We start from the raw sequence: 13,796 nt of genomic DNA, 5'->3' as shown, positions 1-13,796 counted from the left end.
CGCCGTGTCGCCAAGTGAAAACTGGCCCTTAGTACGCTCAGGATTATCGTTGTTCAGAATATGATATTGTCCTCTTTCCAATAGATTTGTTCTTTTTCGAGATTTGCGAACCCCTTTCCGTGACAATCTGGATGTATACGATAACTCCTAGAAAAAGGATCCACTCTTCTGTGAACCGATAAATGTATCGTTCGGCAAAATGGTTCATGGCGAGAGTGTTACGCAGTAAAGTTGGGTTTTCAGACCGCATGTGTTGTTATCGCTGCACGGCGTGCAGTTGTGCAGGCGCACGGGATACGATGAAAATGCAGTCGTACAGAAAATCGAAAGAGAAATAAACGAACGCAACGTCTGCTGCTTATTACAATTTATTGCCCTCAAAAGTTTCCGCCACCCATGATCATGTTGGTGAAAGAGAATGCCAGGGACTCTTATTTCATATACGTGCAGTTGATCGTTTCGTTGTTAAGGGTTGCCGGTCAGCCATGTTTTCGTCCACCGAGAACGAAGCATTTCTTACACTCGCTAAACTTTGTGCAAGGGATGTTATGAGGGCATGTAATACCCTGAACACAAGTGCAGACACCGAAGTCATCGTCACGACCTGCAAAGGGAAACGTCCTCACAATGATGGCTATACGGTAACATCGTTAATAATTCCAAAGGAACTTACGTTCAAGCTCGTGTCCTTCAGGTGCAGCTTCACTGGCGACAAATACACCTTAAAAAGAAAGGGAAGTTTTCGAGTTTCTCGCACTCTCAAGTTCCCCGCAACTTGGATCGCACCAGGTGAGCTGTTACGTCACGCGCTTTCGACAGCTTGTTACGCGTCCTGGGCACCTGTTCACGTGACTACCTCATCTCTCTAAACGTGTTACCGAATGACGAGGAAAGCCTTCGTGTAGAAAACTTTCTGCTGTCTTAGGGCGAAGGACATGTTCAAGGAAAAAGGAAAGGATAGGGGGGGGGGGTGTATATCGGTGTTTTTCAGTCAGTTTCGCCATACTTTTCAACCTAACTAAAGCTGAATTATCCTGGAGCAATCCGCTAGGGGTAAAAGACGGGGACAAAAACCCTAGTTCGGAACCCGCCAATGTTTCCAACACCGTGTGTTCTTTTCAGTGGTTTACCCAGAATTCTAAGCGTGGAGGGGTGTTGGAAAAAATGGGGGGTGCGTCATTATTATGGTTACGTTATCATAACATATCATCACTGTGATGTATCTAAACCAGAATCCTAAGGGCACTCTCTGTAGGGGATACACACGTCGAAAATGTAGGGGGCGTCACAGAACATTTGGGGAGTTTTAGGGGGGTGCAGAGGGTCTGGATAAATTACTGGTTCTTGTACTATCCTAGGACATCCCCACATAGTAGACATGGTAGAATAATTGTCGGTTGCAAACTACCGCAGCTCTCGAAGTGGAACTTTTGGTTTGATCAAACTTTCACAACATCCTATATTAGATCCCATATTAGTGTTACCAAAGAGGAGGACGAAGACAACAGCGAAACGTAGAGGCGTCATTGTGTCCACGAAGAGATCGTTGAAACTTTCCTGGAGAAAGAGAATAAAAGAGCTTGTTTGTTTGAAGTCCTCAGAAATAGTTTCGGTAGAAACCTCGCTTCCTCCGTGTGAAAGTGAAAAATGATTTTAAAAATGATGAACACGTTTGTGTTTGTCCTTCTAGACATGTGTTCCAGCCTCAGAACATGAACTGTCGCGTGTGGAGAATGAGTTGCGAGTTTAGCATTTAAGGTTAGGCTTCTAAAACTTTGACGTTGACGCTGAGAATACGCTTTTCTGGCGATAAATGGATACTATTACAGGAGTCTTTTTTTCCAACGCCCTCGTTTTTCAGAGTCATCTTTGAGTCGAGATATTTTGAAGGAGGAACAGACCGACATCTTATCATATCACAAACGTGGTATGGTTACAACTGCCAAAGGAGCCGTGGTTATGAAGTGATTAGATGTATTCAATTGCATTACACCACATAATAGCCAACGCAAAGTACTGCAAACAGAGAACCATGCTAGTACAGTACAGGAAGTAATAAAAAGTGATTATCTCTCAAAGAAGTGCTTACCTGTATAGAGAGGATATTTCAGATGTATGTACACTATCGGAACTGCCTGGCTTTTATAGGACACTCCATACAGGAGTACGTGATTCCATTGTCCTTTTATAAGTCTCTGTATCAATGAGATTTCTGAAAAGTCCTCGACGAGAATTGACTTTCCAGTAAGTACCTTGTACATGGCATTTCCTTTGCAAGCACGCGTTCACGGCCATATGTGCACGTGGGATATCAAAAATAAAACAAAATTCGACATCAACCGTAAATAAGATGACAAGGTTATGGCCATGAACGAGACAGGGATTCAGATTATACAGCGCGTGGAAATTGTTGCGTGGTGCATTGATTCGCTGAATACGCAGTTAACACGTACTGCTCGCGACACGGTTGTCTGAAATCTCCAGCCTGTGGTTGAGCGGTGCCCTATCGGCGGTGCCGCACACGAAGGAACTATACCAATACAGTCTCCCAGGGGAGGCCGCTATACCTCTCTCTCACTCTCTTGCTAGCAGACGACACCCAGGTATCCGAGGGTTACCTCTACCGACAGGTGGCGACTGAGCGCGGCCTCCCCTCGGAGTCGGCATTGGTATAGTTCCTTCGAGCGCGATACCGCCGATAGGGGACCGCTCCGCCAAAGGGCTGGAGATTTCAGACAACGGTGTCGCGAGCAGTACAAGGGGATGTATTTATTAGAACAAAAAAAAAAAAAAAGGTTGAAACACAGCATGTTATATCAGACAGAAGAAAAAAAAAAGACGCGTGTTGCTTACTACGTATTCCAAGGAGAAGAAGAAGAAGTAGAAAGAAACAAGGATAACAAAGTGTAAAATACGAAGCGACGCCGTGCACAACTATGCGGTAACCTCATAACTGCGGTTTCTCGTTTCCTGTTGTTGTACTTTCCGATGCATTCCCCATTCAAATTAGGGTGAAGAAAGAAAAAGGGTGTGAAAAGGGGGTAACTTCTATAGTTGTCACCGTGGTCAACATGGCGTCTAATAAAGGGTGTAAAATGTGGTGGTAAATGAAATCATCATTTATCCAAATTGCTACAGAAAGGCGTACGCCCCCGTGGCTGACCGAATCAGAAGCGGGAAAACGTGCTATGCGTTGAAGTTGTTTTGAGAGTGAGGTAGCAGACAGAACTTTGCAACCTTTTAGTCACAACATATAGTGACAACTATTCCCTTCACCCATTTTTCTAAGAGTGTAGGGAGTAAAATTAAAGGTCTCCCTTGTGGTGCAACGAGAGATAACATATCAACGTGGAACAAAATGCTGGGATAATTTTAAATTCGGAGTTTACGGTTTTCACGTTCGGGTCAAATGTAGGAGCATAACTGCAATGAGTTATCATGTAATGCTAGAGGAGAGAACAACGCGCTTTGGAGTTTGGCCTAAGAACAACTATTTTGGTGACACAATGCGTTTTGATCCCACTCCTTCCCTGAAATCAGGCAACTTTCTCAAGGGACTGCACCGCTAAGACGGTGTATCTCCCTGGACACAGACAAAAGCTCACCGGACAAACGCTTGAGGAATCTTGTGCTACAACACGCCCGTCGTCGAAGGTGAACGAAGATGATTTTTGCATCCCCGAACACCAAAACTACAACAGGCGTATGTAGATGTCTCTAATACGTGACACAGCAGCCACAGACATGTCATTCACTTCCATTTTCTGCTTCGCGCGACCAGCATGACCACCCACGACGTAGACAATAAACGCGATAACACACAGACGGCCTTGCAAATTGCGCGGCGGATCGTAGCTCGTAGCGGCGAAGTAGCTGAATGCTTTATTAATGCTTTATCAATGTAGAAACTATGGAAGTGAGCGTCATTTTTAAAATGGCATTTAGCTGTAAGATAATGTGCGTCAACTTTGTTCTCTACAAAGTTAACTCTCACGTGGTAAGGGTTGACCAATCCCTGGGAGCCCTGGACCCGAAACCCAAGTTGCTCTTTTTCGCCGTTTGTTGGCAGCACCGTCCATGTTCCGGCAATCTTCAAAATATTTGTACGTAAAAAAATATGCCAAATTGTGAAGTAATGCTTTCTGTGCGTTATCAAACAACGATGTTGTGCACGATAGTGGGCAAAAATATGGGGGTTATTTTTCACTTTTCGGTCCCTTTAAGTCAGGAGAGCCTGCTATGTATTTCACGTGTTGGGGAGTATATCACACTAAGAGAAAAATCTATACCTTTAGAGGTATAGATCGCCTGCTCAATAACTCTGCCCTTCTTAGGTATTATTTTATACCCCGCTTACAGGTATAAAAAATAGTCCTCAACAAAGGGCTATATGCCATACCTTTAGGGGTACAGCTCTATACCCCAGTGAGGGTCTGCACGAGTACCATCATGGTGTCACATCACACCTAGGCATAGGTATTTCTAGAGGAGGGAACTAGAAAAATAACATTTGGAGGAAAGAAAAGTTTTTGACATACACACACACACGTACTCGAAACACACGCAAACGCACATGGTTGTGAAGTAGGACGAAAACCTCGTGCACATCACTCCGCATCTAATAAAAAAAATGTGGAGTTGAAATCTAACGAAAATTTTCAAGGAGCAAGATCGCTCTGCGCAGTCATCAAGTGTGTATCACGATGTATCGCGAGATAGACATTTACAGAGCAACATATACTGATATACTGGTGGCGACTTGACAAACTGTGGAGCAGCTTTCGTCTGGTACGCAACCCTAAGGGTGAGGACATCTAGATTCAACATCATTCCAGCAATGAAGATTTTATGCAGCCATAACCTAACCATGTGGATTTAGATAGTACTGTACTGATGTGTGTGTGTCTTAGTTAAATATATACGTTTAATTTAGCTGATATCGTCTCAAGAAAAAATAATGATGATGTGATGCAGGACGTTGTGGAAGTAAAGGTATAAAGAAACAGGAGGTATAAGCAGCCTCATCGTATCCGTGAAAGGCATAGCCTGGTGATCTATTGCTGGTACTGGATATGAACGCCTGGTGATGAGGTATAAATCTGGTACGTTAGCCCTCCTTTATACCTCTTTCATACCCATGAGAAGGGCTGGAGGTATAAATAAGAAATTTGTACCTCTTCTATACCCTCCAAAGGTATATATCTGAAGCAGAAGGTATAAAAGAAGTATAAGAGCACATTATTATACCTTATTAATACCTTTTTTTCTAACAGTGTAAGACCTTTCCCTGCCACAAAATGAATATCCATCCTACCGAACTCCCACGACGGCGCGCCTCGACACTCGTCAGCCCCGACTATTTGAAACGGCGGTTGGAGAATGTCGATGGCGATGAGGCAGATGTAGTTGCGCTCGGCTCGTGCTTGTTGGGAAATTGATTTCTTGTTATACCCCTCAACCTCCGGGACCGATCATTATAATGGCGTGGAAAAGGTAAAATGTTTTTTTTTTGTCTTTGTTATTGGGCATACGCGCGATTCTTGATGAGTCGTTTACAATATGGGTAAAAAAGTGTAATGCTATGAGGGTATAAAATAAATATTATTAGTAATGGCAGCATGAGTGATTTAAATACCATGTCATACGGGCCTTACTCTACATGCGAACGGCACAATTGAACGTAAAAATAAAATACAGTGAAACAATTGGGTGCGCGCTATAGAAACAACGGGTTTCCATTTCCGTAAAGGATGACAATATGTTGAAGGTACAATGTAGAACCAACGCAACTATCTGCTGCGTATAGCTACAATTGATTCTCTCATGAAAAATCAATGTTTTTCATTACGTTCACAATCAACCATTGACCAGGTACATGGAACAGCATTGGTTCACCGTTATCATTCTACATTGTTCAACATTAGACACCGTAGATTCTACGTTCCACCAACAGTCGGTGTTGACTGGGTAGTGGCAGGTAAAATTGCAATACTGTGCAACAAGTCTAGGCATGCCAGAGGACGGGGAAAAGGCGTAACCGCTACTGCTAAACATCCGACAGCATGAAAAAAAAACAACCCATTGGGGAAAAGGCTTCAGGCGACCAGTTAGGCCTAACCACAGCGTCACCGCATAACACTACGCGGCTAACACAAGACGACAACCACAAAATACTAGGCTCGCAACGCTAAACATGCGTCAACACAGAGAAAAAGCTTGGTATGGTACGGGTCACTGCTAAACAAGTCTAAACATGCGCGTACAGGGAATAAGGTCTATCCGTTACGGCAAACATGCGAGAAAAGGCTTAACACGTGCACGGCAAAACAACACGCAAACATCGAGCATGGAAAATCACTCACCGTTTTCCCTGTGACGATGGTACGTCCGATCCCGACGACAGCCAAGGCTCAGCTGAAGCAACGCGGGGACGGCGGATCGACCGACCGCTCGTCCTAACTCCACGAGAGCCAGCGCGCAAGTGACTGAAGCCAGGGGCAGTCCTCCTCAGGCATGGAGGAAGGAAACACAGGAGCGGTCGTTTCGAACAGATTTCCGTGGGACCCCTCTGGCGGTCGCTCCTGTCAAAACCGCCATTACTTCCTGTCCACCACGTGATCCTCTCTAAAGTTTCGATTTAGCAACGCTTTGTTGCTCGTGCTCCTTTCTGTGCTTTTATGCCTTTCCAAAGACATTTACTCTTAAAATGTGAGCACCATTGCGGAAACAACGTTTTGCTAACGTGTTCCTACCGCGGTTGCGGCTGCCGTTCAACAGAAATCAGCTGTGTCACGGGAATAACATTTCATTGGTAAGTACGTACTGGATCGGTTGTTTCGTACTCTTGTCTGTGAGAGTCATCTTGAATCGTTCCCTTACAAACGGACGCTGTGCTACAGCTTAAGATTCATTTGATTTCCTCCATTGTTGTACCAGTTTGACTACTCGCATGCTTTACCACTAAAGCAACAAACACACAAAACGTGGCCACATCTTCACACAAAGGTCGCTGCCACGAATGATGTTTCTGGTCCTACGTGCTTGTCCTGCTGACCGTGACCGGTATTGCAGTAGAAGGGTAAACCGAGCAAACTTCCGAACACACACAAATAAAACTGGACGCGCGGCGTTCATCACAATGCAGATATCTGAACCGCAAGACAATCACGACTCCCGTCGTCTGCTTTGGCAGCTGGCCTGCGCATGCTCTTGGGGTCACGTGAGCGGTCACATGGTAGACAGGAGCATCCCAGAATTCAGTGCGAAGCTGGCACGCCCGTCTCAATGGCAAAAAGTTGGAAGGGCCGCTCCTGTGTTTGCTTCCTCCATGTTGACAGCCCACGCGATTGACGCCGCTGACGCCGCCGGTCCTTCAACGTGCTCTACGCCGCCGCCGGTAAAAATGCCCACGGGGCACACCTCTACCACGTGACATTGGACAGCATGATATCATCGTAGGAGGACTTCCCAGAAATGACCATTGCTACGCAACTAGAAAACCCGCAACTTTGCCAAAGCCGGCTGTACAGGTAGATAAGATAGTGGTGATAGTTCTACATTCGCACACTGCATGACGATCTTCTCCGAGGTCCTGAACTAAGTAAACTCCAATGGAAGTGAGGTAAGTAAGTGGACCTTGTATCTTTCCGATGTAAGTACTCAATGTATTTCTGATGCCGCTCATGAATTATACTTTTTTGGGTGTCACATCAAGGAATAGACTTTTGTAGTAATGACACCACCGATTTTTTCGATTGTTTTTATTTGGAAGTATTCTCGTCGTCTTTTTTACATAGTTCGTTATATAAAGTGTAAGTTTAATGATGTCCTCGCTAGGAAACGTCACCTTGGCTGGCCCGCAGGTGCAAAAACAACTGATAAGACGATAAGAACCCATGAAGGCATCACGTGAAGTACCCTCTCGAACCGCGTCTCTTTCACCGTCACCGTGCAGTGACTGTGTGTAAGTGTTGCTCACATATGGGATAAGATATCGTAATATATAATCATTTTCCCTTCTAGCTTAATTATTGCGTATTATAGTACACATTTTCATATGTGTGCAGTTTGTCAAGTGTATGATATTACAATTCTAACGGCCATTCGTGAAAAATATAAACGTAATGTCCTCCATGAAGGGTGTGTCTACCAACACGATGGTTATGAGCGGTTGTTTTAGGAGGAATTAAAGCTCAAGAATATTACAGATATGGGAGAGAGGCATTTAAAAGATTATGGACAGTTTATGAGATCTTTTACCGTTGATGAGCATGACCTTATGAATGTCTTTTGTTGCCGGAATACTTAGCGCAGTTGTTATTATCTTTCATACATTTTTTATTTGAATTCTGTGTGAGCGCCACGAAGCGACTGTGGCTATGACCGGCGTAAAGACGTGGAGAGAGGACAGCAGGAAGGAGTTGGGGACAGGAGGGTTAATGTGCGACCTGGGCCGACTTCTGGGGGAACTGTGGGGGCAATTCGTCTGGAAAGTCTTAGGAAAACCGAGGGAGAACCTCAGACAGCACAGCCGATGACAAGATTCGAACCCGTGTCACGCCCCAGTCTCGACGTAGCAAAGTGATAATCCTAACCACTATGCCACGGGAGGTGGCTTTGGTATTATTCCACTCTAACAGTAGACATCGGCTCTCCATAATCATCGTTTCGAACATGCTTCGTACTATACATGCACTTTGGAACGTCAAGTGAAGTATGCAATTACAAAGCATGGACATGGCCTTATATGCAATTTGAGACAAGACGCTTTCCGCCATACTTGTGACGTCACGTCTCATCTCTAACGATGGCAGATCATGAGGGTACCTTGTAAGTCACGTGGCACGTTGCAGGAGGGATATTGGTCTGACTTTGGAAAACAGTAATAAAGGGACGGTTAGAAATTACAGGGGGCCCACTCAGCAACCTGGACCCCTGACCCCTGCCCTGAGCCCCGTGCGTATTTTTCCCCGCGCGACACGTCCCTGCGCGTATTTTTCCCCGCACGGCGCGTGTGCGGAGGGTTGTCCGCGCGCTTATCGGCGGGGGAGGGCTGCGGGTGCGCTCGTCGTAGCGTATTTTTCAGCCTGGGCAGACTTCGTTGGCCGACTTCACATATTTTTCCGATACAACAGGTGAGCGGTTTACATGCAGAGACGTGCAAAGAAGGGTCATACACAAACAGTACAAGTCAAAATATATTTATTAATGCCAATTGTAATGCCAATCAAGTTGCCAATAGTGCTGGGAATTGTGATGCCAATCAGGTGAAGGAGAAAAACCCAGCCGAAAAACCTTCACCACCTGTAACAGGGGCGGTGCTCGGGTGGAGGGCTGCTGTGGTGGGCGGAGCGTGACAGGAGGGCTGCGTGCGCGCTTACCTTTCCACCTGGGCCGACTTCACAATTTTTTTTTTCGGTACAATAGGTGGGCGGTGCTCGAGTGGAGGGCTGCTGTTGTGGGCGGCGCGTGGCCGGACGGCTGCGTGCGCGTTTACCCTTCAGCCTGGGCCGCCGACTTTCCTCATTTTTCAGCCTGAGCCGTCTTGAATCGTATTTTTTTTTTCAGCTACAACATGTGTGCAGTAGGCTGTTTACATGCAAAGGATAGCCGTACACAAAAGTACAAATAAAAATGTATTTATCGAAATTATTAGTGTCAGGAATTATGTTATGACTCTGCGTGAATGGGAAAAACTTAACCAAAAATCTGATACAATAGCATTGAATAGGTATCACAAATGGAAGCTAAGTTTAATATTCCAATATGACACAAATTTAATTAATCAATTTTTATTGAAGTGAATAGCGCAGACATAAGGCAATAATTCGATTCAACACATAGCATTAATACAGAACAAATCATCCAACATGTAGGGAAATAATGGCTACACCATATCAAAACGATCACCACATTTAAGCAATCTTAATCAGTATGATTATAAACGAAAGTTCTGATAGTTGTATGTAATTACAGTCGACCCCCGTTTATCCGGACGGTGCCGTTCCCGGCGAAATCGTCCGGATACCGGGGCATCCGGATAAGTGAAACGAACGAATGGAAACGTCCTACAGAGCAAGGTTTAATTAAAACACAGAAATCTCGTCAATGACAGCTGTTACATAGTAGTGTAGGCAGTCGATTCCTGCAAACTTTTGCTAATTGCATAGAGTTCAGCCACGCTGTTGCGCTGCTCGAAGAATCTCAGTGCGGACGCAAGGTGTCAATGTCGGAGCCTTGTTTCTCACTGGCGTCATCGGCACCGGCTTGCTGCACATCATCGGAGGCAACAGCAGCAATCGCACCGTCATCAGTCATAGCTGCACACGCGTCATCATCCTTATCAACGTCAATGTAGTCAGAAACCGCAGCATCATGTACGGCAGTCGCAGTGAGCCTCTGCATCATGGATCGCAGCTCAGCTAGGGGAATGTCTTCATCGGCCAACGGGCCGTAAGCAGCAGGCCCTCGGGTTGGAATTTTCCCCTCTAGAACCGGACAGTTGCTTGAGATATTTCTAAATGACTCGACTGGTCAACGTGACCCAACGCCCACAAATAGAAAAGGGGGTCATCGTGCACAGTTGTCTCCCCTACGGAGGAATGTAGGTCCCTGACGTGTGACCGGCATAACCCCAACACAGCGAAAAGGGTGACGAAGCGGGGTCAGCGTCTCCTCTTACTCACTGTAGTCCGGATAACTGAAGCTGGATTACAAGAATTTTCCACTTCCGTTCCCTGGAATTCTTGTCCGAGTCCGGAAGCTGAAGTCCGGATAAACGAGAACAAAATACATGGAGGAAAATCCGTTCCCGTGCCTTTTGTCCGGATACCGCGGGATCCGGATAAATGAAGTCCGGATAAACGGGGGTCGACTGTAATTCTGAACAGCAGAGACCCTGGAAGACTATGGGACACGAATATAAGAGGAAATAAAATCTATACCATTACATTGATTAATCAAAACAACACAGTAATCTATCATTCAGAAAATCAGAAGAAGAAAAAGTCAAACTCATCAGAAAATAGACATATTAAAAAGGAACTTCACCACATAGCACGCTCCTAGCCAACAACCAGATCTGATGATATCTACCCTGATTTGTTGAAGACAGCTGCCAATAGATGTATGGAAGACCACGGAACACGAACGACAAGAACGACACGAACACAAGAGGAAATAAACTCTATACCACAACAAAGAAGATATTCCTAATGAAACAACAGAGTAACCTATCATTCAGAAAATCAGAAGAAAAAATCAAACTCATCAGAAAATAGACATGTTAAAAATGAACTTCACCACATAGCACGCTCCTAGCCAACAAACAGAACAAAGAACGACACGAACACAAGAGGAAATAAAATCTATACCACTACAAAGAAGATATTCCTAATCAAAACAACAGAGTAATCTATCATTTAGAAAATCAGAAGAAAAAATCAAACTCATCAGGAAATAGACATGTTAAAAATGAACTTCACCACATAGCACGCTTCTAGCCAACAAACAGAACAAAGAACGACATGAACACAAGAGGAAATAAAATCTATACCACTACAAAGAAGATATTCCTAATCAAAAGAACAGAGTAATCTATCATTCAGACAATCAGAAGAAAAAATCAAACTCATCAGAAAATAGACATGTTAAAAATGAACTTCACCACATAGCACGCTAATAGCCAACAAACAGAACACGAACGACAAGAACACAAGAGGAAATAAAATCTATACCACTACAAAGAAGATATTCTTAATCAATACGATTACAATCAAATTACAAATTATATTATAAAAAGTCTGAGACGTGAGAACCATCATTGCAATAGCGTGAATATCTGTCATAACATTTCGAGCGCAATAGGGAACCTCAGCTTCATATTCCAACATTACTCAACTTTTAATTTCTTATTAAGTAAACAACATAGACGTGAGGAAATAATGAGAAACAACACAATCAACAGCTACAATTAATAGAGAGCCAACCCTGCGCACCATCCAACACATAGAAAAATAATAGCTAATCAGTCTATCAAAAGGCGAAATAGCACAGACTTAACGCTGAAGAACAGAGGAACACGCGGCGACACGTAAACATCAACAAAGGAAAATAATCTATCATTGAACCATCATAAAATCGATCAATATACAATTTTCATTCTAACAAACACTACGAACCTTGATGGAGGTATCCAAGACATAGGAAATATGCACGGTTTTCACTATTTTCCTCAAAGCCGGGAGACTTTATGTCTCTATCTATGTGACCATAGAACCGCGCATGCTTTATCACTCAAAGGGTTATGGGCTATATTACTTCGTCCAGCAAACAGTGCGCTCTAGAGGTCAGATAAGAGAGTTCAAAGGCGATATATTTTGTTGTGCAGCGCAAATAGATGTCGATATCACTCGCGGGGGTCACTATCTTTTCGCATCCTTTCCCTGAAACGGAAATCTTTCGTCAAAGTGGTTGACAAGTCGGCTAAGTTTGTAGAGATGCGATATTGTTATTGAAGATGTAGAGAAAGTCCAAATTATTAATTGGTAGCAACGATACTCAATCAAAAACGAGAAACAAATTTAATTACATTAACTTTTTTGTAATATCTTGCAACAGAAATTTCTAATGAACCACACAGAAATATCAAATGTGAAATGCAACTCAGAGATATGAGGCATTCCCATCTTAGTGATACTTACTTATGTAAATCGAGTGAACAATTGAAACAAACGCAAGGCAATAATTATTTCAGGCAGTAAGTTCACAACTCATAGAATATCAGACGAGTGAATACTTGAAACAAAATCAAAACAATGATTCTCACGACAGGTGGAGATTATGGCATTCTAAACCAGATAATACAATTTTAATCAATAAAATAAACATAGATATGCTTTTAATGAAGTGTAGACGTGCACTTGAAAAACAGAAGAGACAATTGTTCTACATTGAAAGGTTGGACAGATTTTGTACTCGATACCAAAAGTCATGGGAAGATGTGATAAAAAACTGCTTCGAAAAGGAGGAGCCGCGAAACGATTTCATTATCGCTGCATTTCAATACGTCCTAGACATGGTCGTATTCGGAGATATGGTACAAACTACAGAACTGAAGGTGCAAGAATTTATATGTCGAATCTCCAATACTTATAAAAATATCTCCACATCAACGTCGGAAGGGCCACTGGGATTGATGGCGGAGTTTTTGAGATTTGCTAACGAAGAATTGAAATACACTAGACCAGCTGTAATTGTAATCATTGCAATGGGCATTGCGTACATCAAGAAAGCAGTCAGAGCAAATTATCATGTACAAGCGGTCTATATCGTACGGTTCATTACAGATTTGTTGAAATTACACATATCTGAGATGGAAAGTACATAAAATCTTATCACATGATATGTTCCACTACCATGGCAACGCAATTATTTTATTCTACCAGTCTCTGCAAAGATGTCGAATGAACAGAAGTTCAATATTGTCGTGCAAGGTCTGATGTATCATCATTTATTGAAACTCAACAAACATAGGGGGCGACCCTTTCTTCGAGTTTTAAGTCAATTTCGTTGGGAAAATATTCCTAACTTTTAATATCCACGACATAAAGAATTCGCATTATGTTAAATCCCCGGGCTAAATTCCCCGGGCTAAATTCGCGAACCGGTGCACCAATCGAATAACTTTCTTTTTTACAAGTATCTGTCCAATACTGCCTACAAGATGGGCACCGCGTGAATGAGCGGGAGGCGCTCATTATTTAAATAAAAATGAAAATTTGAAATATAAAATATGG

The 13,796-nt window shown here is 43.5% G+C and overlaps 1 long non-coding RNA gene across 2 annotated transcripts; it reads right to left on the bottom strand.

Moving 5' to 3' along the window:
• Positions 1 to 370: 370 nt before the first annotated feature.
• Positions 371 to 6,490, bottom strand: LOC135375861 (uncharacterized). Of its 2 annotated transcripts, none has more exons than XR_010417415.1 (4): positions 6,363 to 6,490; positions 1,485 to 1,557; positions 674 to 721; positions 371 to 604 (listed from the first exon to the last, which is right to left on the bottom strand). It is a non-coding gene; the product is annotated as an uncharacterized LOC135375861 (long non-coding RNA). The 2 variants fall into 2 exon arrangements; XR_010417414.1 differs by lacking the exon at positions 6,363 to 6,490 and adding an exon at positions 2,090 to 2,176.
• Positions 6,491 to 13,796: the final 7,306 nt, after the last annotated feature.

Source organism: Ornithodoros turicata, unplaced genomic scaffold, assembly GCF_037126465.1.
Source record: "Ornithodoros turicata isolate Travis unplaced genomic scaffold, ASM3712646v1 ctg00000947.1, whole genome shotgun sequence".
NCBI classification, from domain to species: Eukaryota; Metazoa; Arthropoda; class Arachnida; order Ixodida; family Argasidae; genus Ornithodoros; species Ornithodoros turicata.
This window is presented reverse-complemented; position numbering and strand designations above follow the sequence as displayed.